Raw genomic sequence first — 11,870 nt, forward strand, 5'->3', positions numbered from 1 at the left:
TCTAGTGAGAGAGCCGCACAGTAAAATGTATGTGGACGATGCGGCTCTCCGTGAGCTTTCCCGTCTTTCCTATATAGTCTTTGGGCCAAGCACTTCTATTGACGTCAATGCGCAAACGACCTAAATACTGGATAGCTGTTGAGTAGACCTTGTATTCTCTCGATCTTGGTGGCAACAACGTTCCCCTAACTTACATTTACGTATGTATAGATTTTCATGTAAAAACTATTAAGTTTCTGCTTATCTAAGATTGACAAGGTAACTTTATCATATATTATTATGTTTTCATTTATGTAAAGAAATTCCGTGTATGTACATAGAAGTATTAAAAAACTCTCATGTTAATCGTTGCATCTAGCGACACTTGGCAGCCCTCCGGATCTTACGGAGAAATGTATAAATATCAGTGTTTGTAACGATTAAGCGCTCTGCTAACAGAGTCCCATTGCTATTAATCTCACATATTTTTTGTCTAGTCTTGCAAGCACTTATCCACTTTGTTGGACTTAGACATTTGTAGTCGTAGTTTCATCTCGACTTGTATTTTCGCAAGTCATTGTAGGACAGCATTTCTTTCGATAGTCGATATTTGTCTCGACTCTACATATTTACGTACGTCTTTTTTTAAGGACTGTATTATTTTGATAGTCGATATAACTCTCGACTCTTATATTTACGTGTCCCGGCTATTTGAGCCATTTATGTTCTAAAGAAACCCATTGTCTGGTATATTATTCATCATTGTGAACTTATAAGTGTATTCGGACATTGTAATTTTCGCTCGTTTGGCGACATTCTTTTCTTCGATCATGTTTTTGTTTCTTTTGAAGGAAAGGAAATAATCATTCTTTAAGCAGAACTCTAGTTTTTTAACCTGGCCCTTCCCCATAGGCGTCACAACATATATATATTCTATGTGTGTGTATGTGTATTCATTTATTTGTGCATATATGTGTGTGTGAATAAATTCATCCGTAACTCACATCTTGTTTCCTCGGTGAGCGTGAAATCGTGATCTATGGCCTGCCCGCAAGCGACGGCCATGATGGTGATTGCGTGGTCGTGGAAGCCCTCGTCACGGTGCAGGTGATCCGACATGACGCGAAGTGACGGAAACTCGTAGCCGTCTCTTCCGTGCCTGGGCGCTTCGATACCTGCACGCATTCGAGAGGAGAAAAAGGAAAACAGGTGAAAGAATTAAAAGAATTGAGATGCAATTGAACATTACGGATGTAAGTTACCTTCTCTATGCTTTAAACTATGTAGGTTAGAGTACCATCTGTATATTTCATATTAATGAGACCGGTTTCCATAAATATATATACATTAAGAAACCTAAGAAATAGTATGTACATACATTTCCATATGGTTATCGATCCATGAAGGGGTATTAATGCTACTATGAATGCCATCGTTTTTTTTTTCTTTTTGCCGCCTTCGTGATGCGTCTGATCATTTGCAAATTTTGTTATATCGTCGTGCACTTATGCAGATACAGTCTCATTTCTGTATGTACAGATTTGAATTTTACATAAACAGAAATATCATGATATCATTTAGATAAATAGTTTAATATTGATTATTTAGAGGATGAAGATCAAATATATTTTTACAATACATTGGCAGTGTGTATGAGAAATATGGCTTACGGGGACGGTTTACGCAGGAAAACGGTATGCATGAATTTGAGAAAACTGAATACATAGAGAACACAACTACGGCTTCGCAGGAAAACGATAAGCATTAATTTGAGAAAGTGAACACATAAATTAGGAAATGCATCTATACCTTCGACACCTGCACGCATATGAGTGTGCAATCGTTAATTTATGGAAGGAGACCCAACGTGTGGATACGCTGAAATACGGAGGGAATGCCACACTATGTATGAAGCCCTCTACTCACGTAATTGCAATAGTTTAGCAAGAATGAATACGTCTAAAGACTAGTGCCTTGACAAAAATATAAATATTGAACGACCTTCGCTTGATAATTGTTTACGGTCATTTGCGAATCTGGTTACATCGTCGTGCATACCCTTGGGTGGATGTTTATGAATTACTTATGGAAATACAGTTTTATTTCTGTATGTACAGACTTGAATTTTGCACAAACAAAAATATTATAATATTGTCATTTAAATAAATAGTTTAATATTGATTATTTAGAGGATGAGGATCAAATATATTTTTACAATACATTGGCAGTATGTATGAGATATATGGCTTACGGAAACAGTTTACGCGGGAAAACGGTAAGCAATAAATACAGAAAACTGATTGCATAAATTAGAGAACGGAATTACAGCTTCGATACCTGTACGCATCTGAGTGAGAAAACATATTAAATAAAAGAAAGAAAGAAAAGAACTGAAGTGCAGTGGCATGTAAAAGAATAGAATGAAAACAAAACAAAACATGTAAACAAACCTGTACGCATTCGAGTGAGAGAAAAAATAAACAAAGATAAGAAAATAAACTGAATGCAATGGCACCACATGGGATAAAACTGAAAACATGTAAACAAACCAACACGCATTCAAATGAGAAAGAAACATAAATAAAAGAGAAAAAGAAAATGCATGAGATGAAATGACACTATTATAATGTATTATTGATGTATTGTAATAATAATTTACAAAATTGTTTAACTCTCTATTGCTATATCAATTTGGAGTGCACTTCTTTAGATTTACGTTTTAAGGGATATGTTACAAGTAATACAAGTGGGAATTGTAAATACTCGTCCAACTACTGGCAGTGTAACGTTGTGTGAACCAAGATCGAATGTTGGTGTTTCATATTTTCAAATTTGCTGCTCCTGACCTAGAGAGTACAGTACACAATAGCTTTCCATTGCACATTGTAAAGGTAGAGAATATCAAAAGCTTTAAGTAAAAGTTGGAATTTTTATTATTCTCCAAGTGCTAAGATCTCTATAATGTAACTGTTAATGAAGCATGAATGAAACTAGATGAAAAATATAAAGAAAACAAATGATAGTCAATGGAAAATGTAAAGGAAAATGAGTTAAAGTAGGAAAAATAATATCTTACACTGCACTGAGTAAAATAAGATGAAGTTGTATAAAACATTTTGCTTTATTCTATGTAAAATAGAATAATTAAAAATGGATGGGGGTTGATATTCCTTTAAATCATATTGCATACAGTGGAATACGCCATAGAACAGGGATGGGCGACCCTTGCTTGACACGGGTGCAAAACCTGGCATACTAACGACTTTTATCCGACATGCGAGACCCAGAAGTAGAAGTCAATTAGAAAATAATAACATCTAGCTTCTTTTGTATGGCCATTTGTAACCGCATGCTTGCGTTCAGCGGCCGATAGGGACCCGTATAGATCCTCGTATGCAACAGTGCGATCACTGCGGTAGGCACAGCCGCCACCCACTGCTGCACTACCTACTGTCCTGCCCGGCCACGGAGGCCCTCCGACCAGCGCCGCAGACCCCCGCCCACCCTGCAGAAGGCAGCCTCCTCAGCAGTCGGGCAACGAGAGCTGCCCTCCTTGTCCGCCACACGCCCATGGACGTAATGCTTGGGATGCTCAGGGCGGCGCCCCCCCCCCTCGCTGACCTCCCTAAGCCCTCACCTTCCACCCACTGGCGGGCTGTTGCCCGCATTGTATGTCAATGTATGAATAGCTGTACATATTTATACAATAAACCTTTATTAACTAACGCTCATCATTTCATTCTGATGGCACGCAAGATTTTTTTTTATCAAATATTTGGCTGATTTCAGCACCCACACTGAAAAAAGGTTGCCCACCCCTGAAATAGACCTTGTTAACCTTAGGAATTTGGGGAGGAGGAGGAGGGGGAGGGGGAGGTAGATCAGTAACAAGTTTAGAGTCACAAAGACTTCCTGCATCAGTCCATTGACTCAATGTCGCTCTCAAACCTTTACCTTCGTCGAAGGTCTTATGACAAAGCATTAGATTCTATCTACTCCGGGGGGTCCTCGACTTAAGTCGTTCTCGACCTATTTCGTTCACGACCTACGCCGTTTTCATCCTACGTCGTCCTCGACTTTATGGCGGTACAGAATGTTCAGTTTCATTTGTCATTTTGAAGATTATTCTCATTTTCATTATTATTCTTTTTTTAATTACAATTTGATTTTTGTCATTTTTCTGTACGTTAATTATCGAAATTATTTCATTATTCTTATTAAACAGTTATATTTTAGTAGATGGCTTCACGCCTCACCCTGTATCCTTTTTACTGCTTGGGGGGGGCTCTAATTTGGTAACTACTGCCATACATGAGTCCCGATAAAAAAAAAAGAAAAAAAGAAAAAAAATCCCGCCAGCGTTAGGGGCCTCTGACGCTCAGATACATAAAGCAATTTGGTTTTGGCCAAAGATATTCAAACAATCTACTCCACTAACGTGTTTTATACAATCTTCTATGATCACATTTCATTCAGCACCAATTGGGGTCCAGATTTCATCTGTGTTGTGTGACGCCTAAGGGGAAGGGCCAGGTTCGAAAACTAGAGTTCTGCTTAAAGAATGATTATTTCCTTCAAAAAAGAAACAAAACAAACAAGATCGAAGAATCAATGTCGCCAAGCGAGCAAAAAAATACAATATCTGGGTATACATAAAAGTACACAAAGATAAATAAATACCAGACAATGGGATTCTTTAGAACATAAATGGCTAAAGTTGCCAAGACACGTACATATAAGAGTCGATCAAATATCGACAATCAAAAGAATACAGTCTTTAAAAGACGTACGTAAATATGTAGAGTCGAGAGTTATATCGACTATCGAAAGAATGCAGAGTCCTACAATGACTCGCGAAAATACAAGTCGAGAAGAAACTACGACTAAGTCTAAGTTCAACAAAGTGGATGAGTACTAGCAAGGCTAGAAAAAAAATGTGAGATTAGTAGCAATGGGGACTCTGTAAGCAGAGACCAACTTTAACCGTTATAAACACTGATATACATATACTTCTCCGTAAGATCGCTATGCGACTAGGCATACAAACGACTTCTTTAAAACTCAATACAGAACAACCAAAAAAGGCCAATGCTTATCTATTATAGGTGTTAACACATGGAATAAACTGGAAAAGGAATTACCTAAGACAAAATGTTTATCAACATTCAAACGATATTTAAAAAAGTCTTTAATCTATAAGTATTAGTATATTGAACATTTCAGGTCCATTTCATGATTGTATTCATGGAGAAACTGTCATGTACCGCCCAAGTCTGCCGCTCTTATTTTTTTTTTTTTTTTCTGCAGGTCACGGTGACCCGGATCCGCGCAGTAAGCAATTATCGTCCCGTCAACAATCGACCTGACCTCTCACCTCTCACCTGACCCCCACAAGATGCGATGCTCGCACGTGACCCCGATTCCTACGTGAGGTCGGAGTTAGCGGGCGTCGTGTCGCATCTCATTGTGTGTGTGTGTGTGTATGTATGTATGTGTGTATATATGTATATATGTGTGTAGATGTGTATGTATGTATCATACAAACATGTAAAAAAAAAAATCATAAAGGGAGAGCAATTCCCCATAAGCTTTGCTTCACGCTCTCCCTTTTCATCTACTAATTTTGTACAAATTTTGTATATATGTATGTCTAAATTGTATTTTATATTGTTGAATAAACCTAAACTAACTAACTATATATATATATATATATATATATATATATATATATATGTATATATATATATATATATATATATATATATATACGAGTGGAAGGGTGGTGAGTTAAACACAAAGAAAAGTTGGAGTTTTATTCACTGACGTTTCGTCCTTACCGCTCCTTAGCAGGTACTTACCACTCCTTAGCAGGAGCGGTAAGTACTCTGATTATCAAGGAGGTAAAAAGGACAATTGAGAACGGAGGGAGAAGTGACATGGTCGGAGTCACATGAAGAAAGGGTAGAGGACGGGTGAGAGTGTAGAGGGAGAGGAACACGGCAAGGATGGATTATATAAGCTGTTAATTTTCTGAAACTGTACTCGAGGACATTCCCCATATCCGCCTCCTCAACACAGGGGAGGCTACCCATACCCGGGGGGGGAGGCTTGACCTCACACTCGCCTCGAGCGACCTGGCTGCCGGTGCTACATGGCAAGTACATCCTACCCTCACCAGCGACCACTTTGCCACTCTCACCACCCTCCCAGTGGCACCCCCAGCGCCCTCCCTCCCCCCTCCACGTTGAGGGAGAGCAGACTGGGCCAGCTTCCAGGCCTCCCTCGACGAATGGTGGGCCGCCTACCAGCCACCCGTGGACCTTCACCAGCGGGAGAGGGACCTGACTGCTGCTATTGAGAGGGCTGCTAACGCAGCCATCCCCAGGAAAGCCCCGAGCCGTCGTCACCGGCCAAATTGGTGGTTCTACAACGAGGAGGTGCGGGAGCATAACCACAGAGTGAACATTCACAGGAAGCTCTACAAGAGACGCCCCAACCCAACCAACTTGAGGCTACTTCAGGACGTGGTGGCCCGCGCACGGGAGGTGTCCCTGAAGGCCAGGGAGGCCAAGTGGTTGGAGTGGTGCTCCTCCTTCAGCCACCACACGTCTCTAAGCCAGCTGTGGAAAAGCGTGAAGACCGCCTCCGGCGCCGCCCCGCCTCGCCCCGCCGCCCACCCGTACCCACGCCAGGAGGCTGAGAGGCTCGTAGCCGAATTCACCACCCGCGGCTCCAGTGACCAGCTTCCGGGTAGCACGCGCCGTCTCCAGCAGCAGCTTCGGCCGCTCCGCGACACGGCCATCGAGGAGGCGACTAAAGAAGCTGATGTAACAGACCGTCCCTTCACTCCTCAGGAGCTGGAGCAGGCCAAGAGACGGGGCCGTGACACATCAGCAGGGGCCGACGGCGTGACGTACTCCATGATCGCTCACGCCGGACCAGCTGGGGACGCCGCCCTGCTGGCCACAGTCAACGAGTCGTGGATGGCGGGATGCCTGCCTCCTTCGTGGAAGGAGGCTGACATCCAACCAATCCCCAAACCAAGGGAGCCCACGAAGCTAAGGCCTATCTCCCTCCTCAGCTGCACGGCCAAAACGGCTGAGAGAATGGTGCTTGCTCGCCTTCAGTGGCGTGTGGGGCCACTACACCCTCACATTTTCGGCTACACCCGCGGCAGGAGCACGGCGGACAGCATCCTGACACTGCTGAATCAAGTTAACCATCGCCCCGCCATCGTTGTCTTCCTCGACTTGGAAAAGGCATTCGAGCTGGCCAGCCCTCACGCCATCCTCGCCGCCCTCGTAAGGAAGGGCGTGATGGGAAGGATGTTAGCCTGGCTCCGCGACTATCTCCAGCATCGCCGCGCCAGGGTAAAATTCCAGGGCCTAAAGTCCAGCTTCCAGAGGTTGGAGAACGGGACGCCCCAGGGTGGTATCCTCAGCCCCTTCCTCTTCAACCTGCTGATGGAGCAGCTGGTGGCCCTGCCCTTCCACAATGGCACCATCCTCCTCAGCTACGCCGATGACCTCGCCCTCGTGGTCACCGGGAGGGGCAACAAGCTCAGGAAGGCGCAGCAGGCGCTCGACATTATCAGCGGGAAATGCGAGGAGCTGGGACTCAAAATCTCTGCAGAGAAGTCCCGCGCCATGATGGTGAGGGCTGCCGACCCGGCAGGTCAGCTCTGCGTCCAGGGCGTCAGACTGGCTTGGGCCAACTCATACCAGTACCTCGGGGTATGGGTGGACATGTGGCTGTCCTTTACAGCCCACGCCACCTACCTGAGGGAAAGGGCCCAGGCTAGGCTGAACGTAATGCGAGCCATGACACAACCCACAGCGGGGACCACTTTCTCCGTCCTCCGACTGTACTTCATATTTGCAGTGCGCTCCCTGGTGGACTACAGCGCCCCAGTCCTCATATCGCTCTCCCGTAGCCAACAGGAGCGGCTCGAGGTGCTGCAAAACACCGCTATGAGGACGATGCTGGGAGCTCCGAGATGGACCAGTGCGTGCGTCATGCAGAACGAGACCCGCCTGGTGCCACTCACCACCAGAGTAGAACAGATCGTGGCCTGCCGCGTGGCCGGGGTCCTGCAGCGCGACTCCGAAGGAGTAGCACAGAGAAGACTACGGCTTGCAATGACGCAAGGGAACGATGTCCTCCACCGCAACCCGTGGCTACTCCAGTCCACCCTGGCCACCCGCAGCCTCGCCCACATTAACAGCTGGCGCTGGCAACACGCCGACCTCCCGGCCCCCACCTACCGAGCCCCACCTCCGTGAGAGGCCCCCACAGCAGAGTTCTCCACCACCCGGCTACCGGCCAGCAAGGCGCTCTGCACCACCGAGGAGCTGCGGCATCACACCCTCATGGCGGTGGCGCAGGTGTCTGAGCCGGGCGGTGCCATATACTACACCGACGGCTTGGTCGACCCCGAGAATAGCAGGACGGGCGCCGCTGCCATCACCGCTGGGACCGAACTGCTCGAGAGGACGCCGGATTACTGCTCCACCCTGCAGACAGAGCTTGTGGCCATCCACCTGGCCCTGGAGCACGCCCAGAACCGCCAGGAGGCTACTGTGGTCCTACTTACAGACTCCATGACGGCGTGGCAGGTCCTCCAGCAGCCGTGCCCCGGCGACAACGTGGGACTCGTCACCGCCATCCTGGGCAGCCTGCAGAGCCTCGCCGCACAGGGACGTCGGGTAAGGCTGCACTGGATGCCCAGCCACGTTGGCGTGCGAGGCAATGAGTCCGCCGACGTTGCTGCAAAAAGAGCCGCTGGCGCTCCCCACGTGACCAGGCACGTGCCACCTAGTCTGTCGTGCGTGAAGGCGCGAGCCAGGCGTGCCGCAGCCCACCGCGCCCACCAGACTCACCGGCAGTTAGAAGGAGCAAAAAGACTAGCTGCTTGGTACGCCGCCACCACCGACTATCAGACGTTGAGCGCCTTCCATCAACAGCCCAGGGCGGACGGCGTACTGTTGCAAAGAGTTAGGCTGGGCTACTGCACCAGGGAGGAGATGTATGACGGCTTCCAAGGGCAACAGTGCGATCACTGCGGTAGGCATAGCCGCCACCCACTGCTGCACTACCTACTGTCCTGCCCGGCCACGGAGGCCCTCCGACCAGCGCCGCAGACCCCCGCCCACCCTGCAGAAGGCAGCCTCCTCAGCAGTCGGGCAACGAGAGCTGCCCTCCTTGTCCGCCACACGCCCATGGACGTAATGCTTGGGGTGCTCAGGGCGGCGCCCCCCCCCCCTCGCTGACCTCCCTAAGCCCTCACCTTCCACCCACTGGCGGGCTGTTGCCCGCATTGTATGTCAATGTATAGCTGTACATATTTATACAATAAACCTTTATTAACTAACTGAAACTGTATGTACTTTGAGAATGTCCTGGTAAGGACGAAACGTCAGTGAATAAAACTCCAACTGTTCTTTGTGTTTAACTCACCACCCTTCCACTCATTTGTCTTCCATACTTCAATATATATATATATGTATATATATATATGTATATATATATATATATATATATATATATATGTATATATATATGTATATATATATGCTTAAGTGATGAAAATGCCAATGTGCTTCTGTTTCTCAATAAGAGTATGAACTAATTTGTATGAAACAATAATTGAGGAAAAAAAACAAAAAACATGCTGACAATGAAATCTAATATATCCTTGAGTATTCACCTTGGTCTTTGGATCACGTGCTGGACTAATTTGTATGAAATTAGTATTAAAACAAGGGAGCATAAAAAACAGTTTTTTGGAAAACATGTATTACAAATTAGTCAGGTTAGGTTAGGTTAGTTTTTAGGAAAACATTTATTACAAATTAGTCAATGCTCATTATATGTGTTTGTGTATTAACAAAACTCCCACTCCCACATGCACCCTCCAAACATGAACCCATGCATGCAGACACTCGCGCGGTTGATAGCATAGTATAGTAGCACCATTTAAAGTATGACTTTTTTCCTTTTACAATGACATAACAATCAAAATAATATGTAAAATAGATCCAGAGAGATATCTTGGGACGAAAACATTGTTCAAACTCAGGACGACACTACTACCTTTACAATATTTTATCGGTAAACTGCCGGTAAGGTCGGGGGTAATTATAATATTAATCAGTATTTTCCATGTTGAAACCTAAGCCATGTCTCCATTGCTTCAACATGATTATCATGCCCATAATATTACATTTTGATAACGAAGAATTGAATAATTAAAAAATATTTATTTGCGAATCTGGTTACATCGTCGTGCACACCCTTGGGTGGATGTTTATGAACTTACTTATGCAAATACAGACACATTTTTGTATATACAGACTTGAATTTTACATAAACAAAAATATATTATTATCATTTAAACAAATAGTTTAATATTGATTATTTAGAGGATGAGGATCAAATATATTTTTACAATACATTGACAGTGTGTATAAGATGGCTTACGGAAACAGTTTACGCGGGAAAACGGTATGCATTAATTACAGAAAATTAGAGAACGGAATTACAGCCTCGATACCTGAACGCATCTGAGTGAGAAAACATAATAAATAAAAGAAAAGAAAGAAAAGAACTGAAGTGTAGTGGCATGAAAAGGGATAGAATGAAAACAAAAAACATGTAAACAAACCTGTACGCATTCGAGTGAGAGAAAAAAATAAACAAAGAAAAGAAAATAAACTGAATGCAATGACACTACATGGGATAAAATTGAAAACATGTAAACAAACCAACACGCATTCAAGTCAGAAAGAAACATATAAATAAAAGAGAAAAAGAAAATGCATGAGATGAAATGACACTATCATAATGCATATTGATGTATTGTAATAATAATTGACAAAATTGTTTAACTCTCTATTGCTATATGAATTTGGAGTGCACTTCTTTAGATTTACCTATTTAAGGGATATGTTACAAGTGATACAACAAGTGGAAATTGTAAACACTCGTCCAACTACTGGCAGTGTAACGTTGTGTGAACCAAGATCGAATGTTGGGTTTCATATCTTCAAATTTGCTGCTCCTGACCCAGAGAGTACAGTACACAATAGCTTTCCATTGCACATTTTAAAGATAGAGAATATCAAAAGCTTTAAGTAAAAGTTGAAATTTTCACTATTCTCCAAGTGCTATGATCTCGATAATGTAACTTTTAACGAAGCATATATTATTATCTATACGGAATGAAACTAGATGAATAATAAAAAGAAAACAAATGATAGTCAATGGAAAATGTAAAGGAAAATGAGTTAAAGTAGGAAAATAATATCTTACACTGCACTAAGTAAAATAAGGTGAAGTTGTACAAAACATTTAACTTTATTCTATGTAGAATGGATGGGGGTTGATATTCCTTTAAATCATATTGCATACAGTGGAATACGCCATAGAACAAGGATGGGCGACCTTTGCTTGATACGGGTGCAAAACCGACTTTTATCCGATATGCGAAACCCAGAAGTCAATTAAAAAATGATTATATCCAGCTTCTTTTGTATGTTTTGTATGGCCATTGGTAACCGCATGCTTGCGTTCAGCGGCCGATAGGGACCCTTATAGGTCCTCGTATGCACGCCTATTATTTCATTCCGATGGCACGCAAGAAATTTTTGTATTAAAGATTTGGCTAGTTTTGGCACCCACACTTTTTTTTCGGTAGATAATGTTTATCTACACACGGGCCTTTCTCCATTCGGAGGCCCGTAAGTGTTGAGCCGCTCTGTGTTCAGCTACTCCGGCGTTTTTGTAGTTATCTGGGCGGAGGGTATCCGACCAGGATGTGGGCGAGCCGTTCTATGTTTTCGGTGATGTTGTAAACTATGTCGGCTCCAGTCTTCCAAGCTTCGGGGGCCATG

Source organism: Oratosquilla oratoria, chromosome 44, assembly GCF_046742065.1.
Source record: "Oratosquilla oratoria isolate Oo_2021 chromosome 44, ASM4674206v1, whole genome shotgun sequence".
Taxonomy (NCBI): Eukaryota; Metazoa; Arthropoda; class Malacostraca; order Stomatopoda; family Squillidae; genus Oratosquilla; species Oratosquilla oratoria.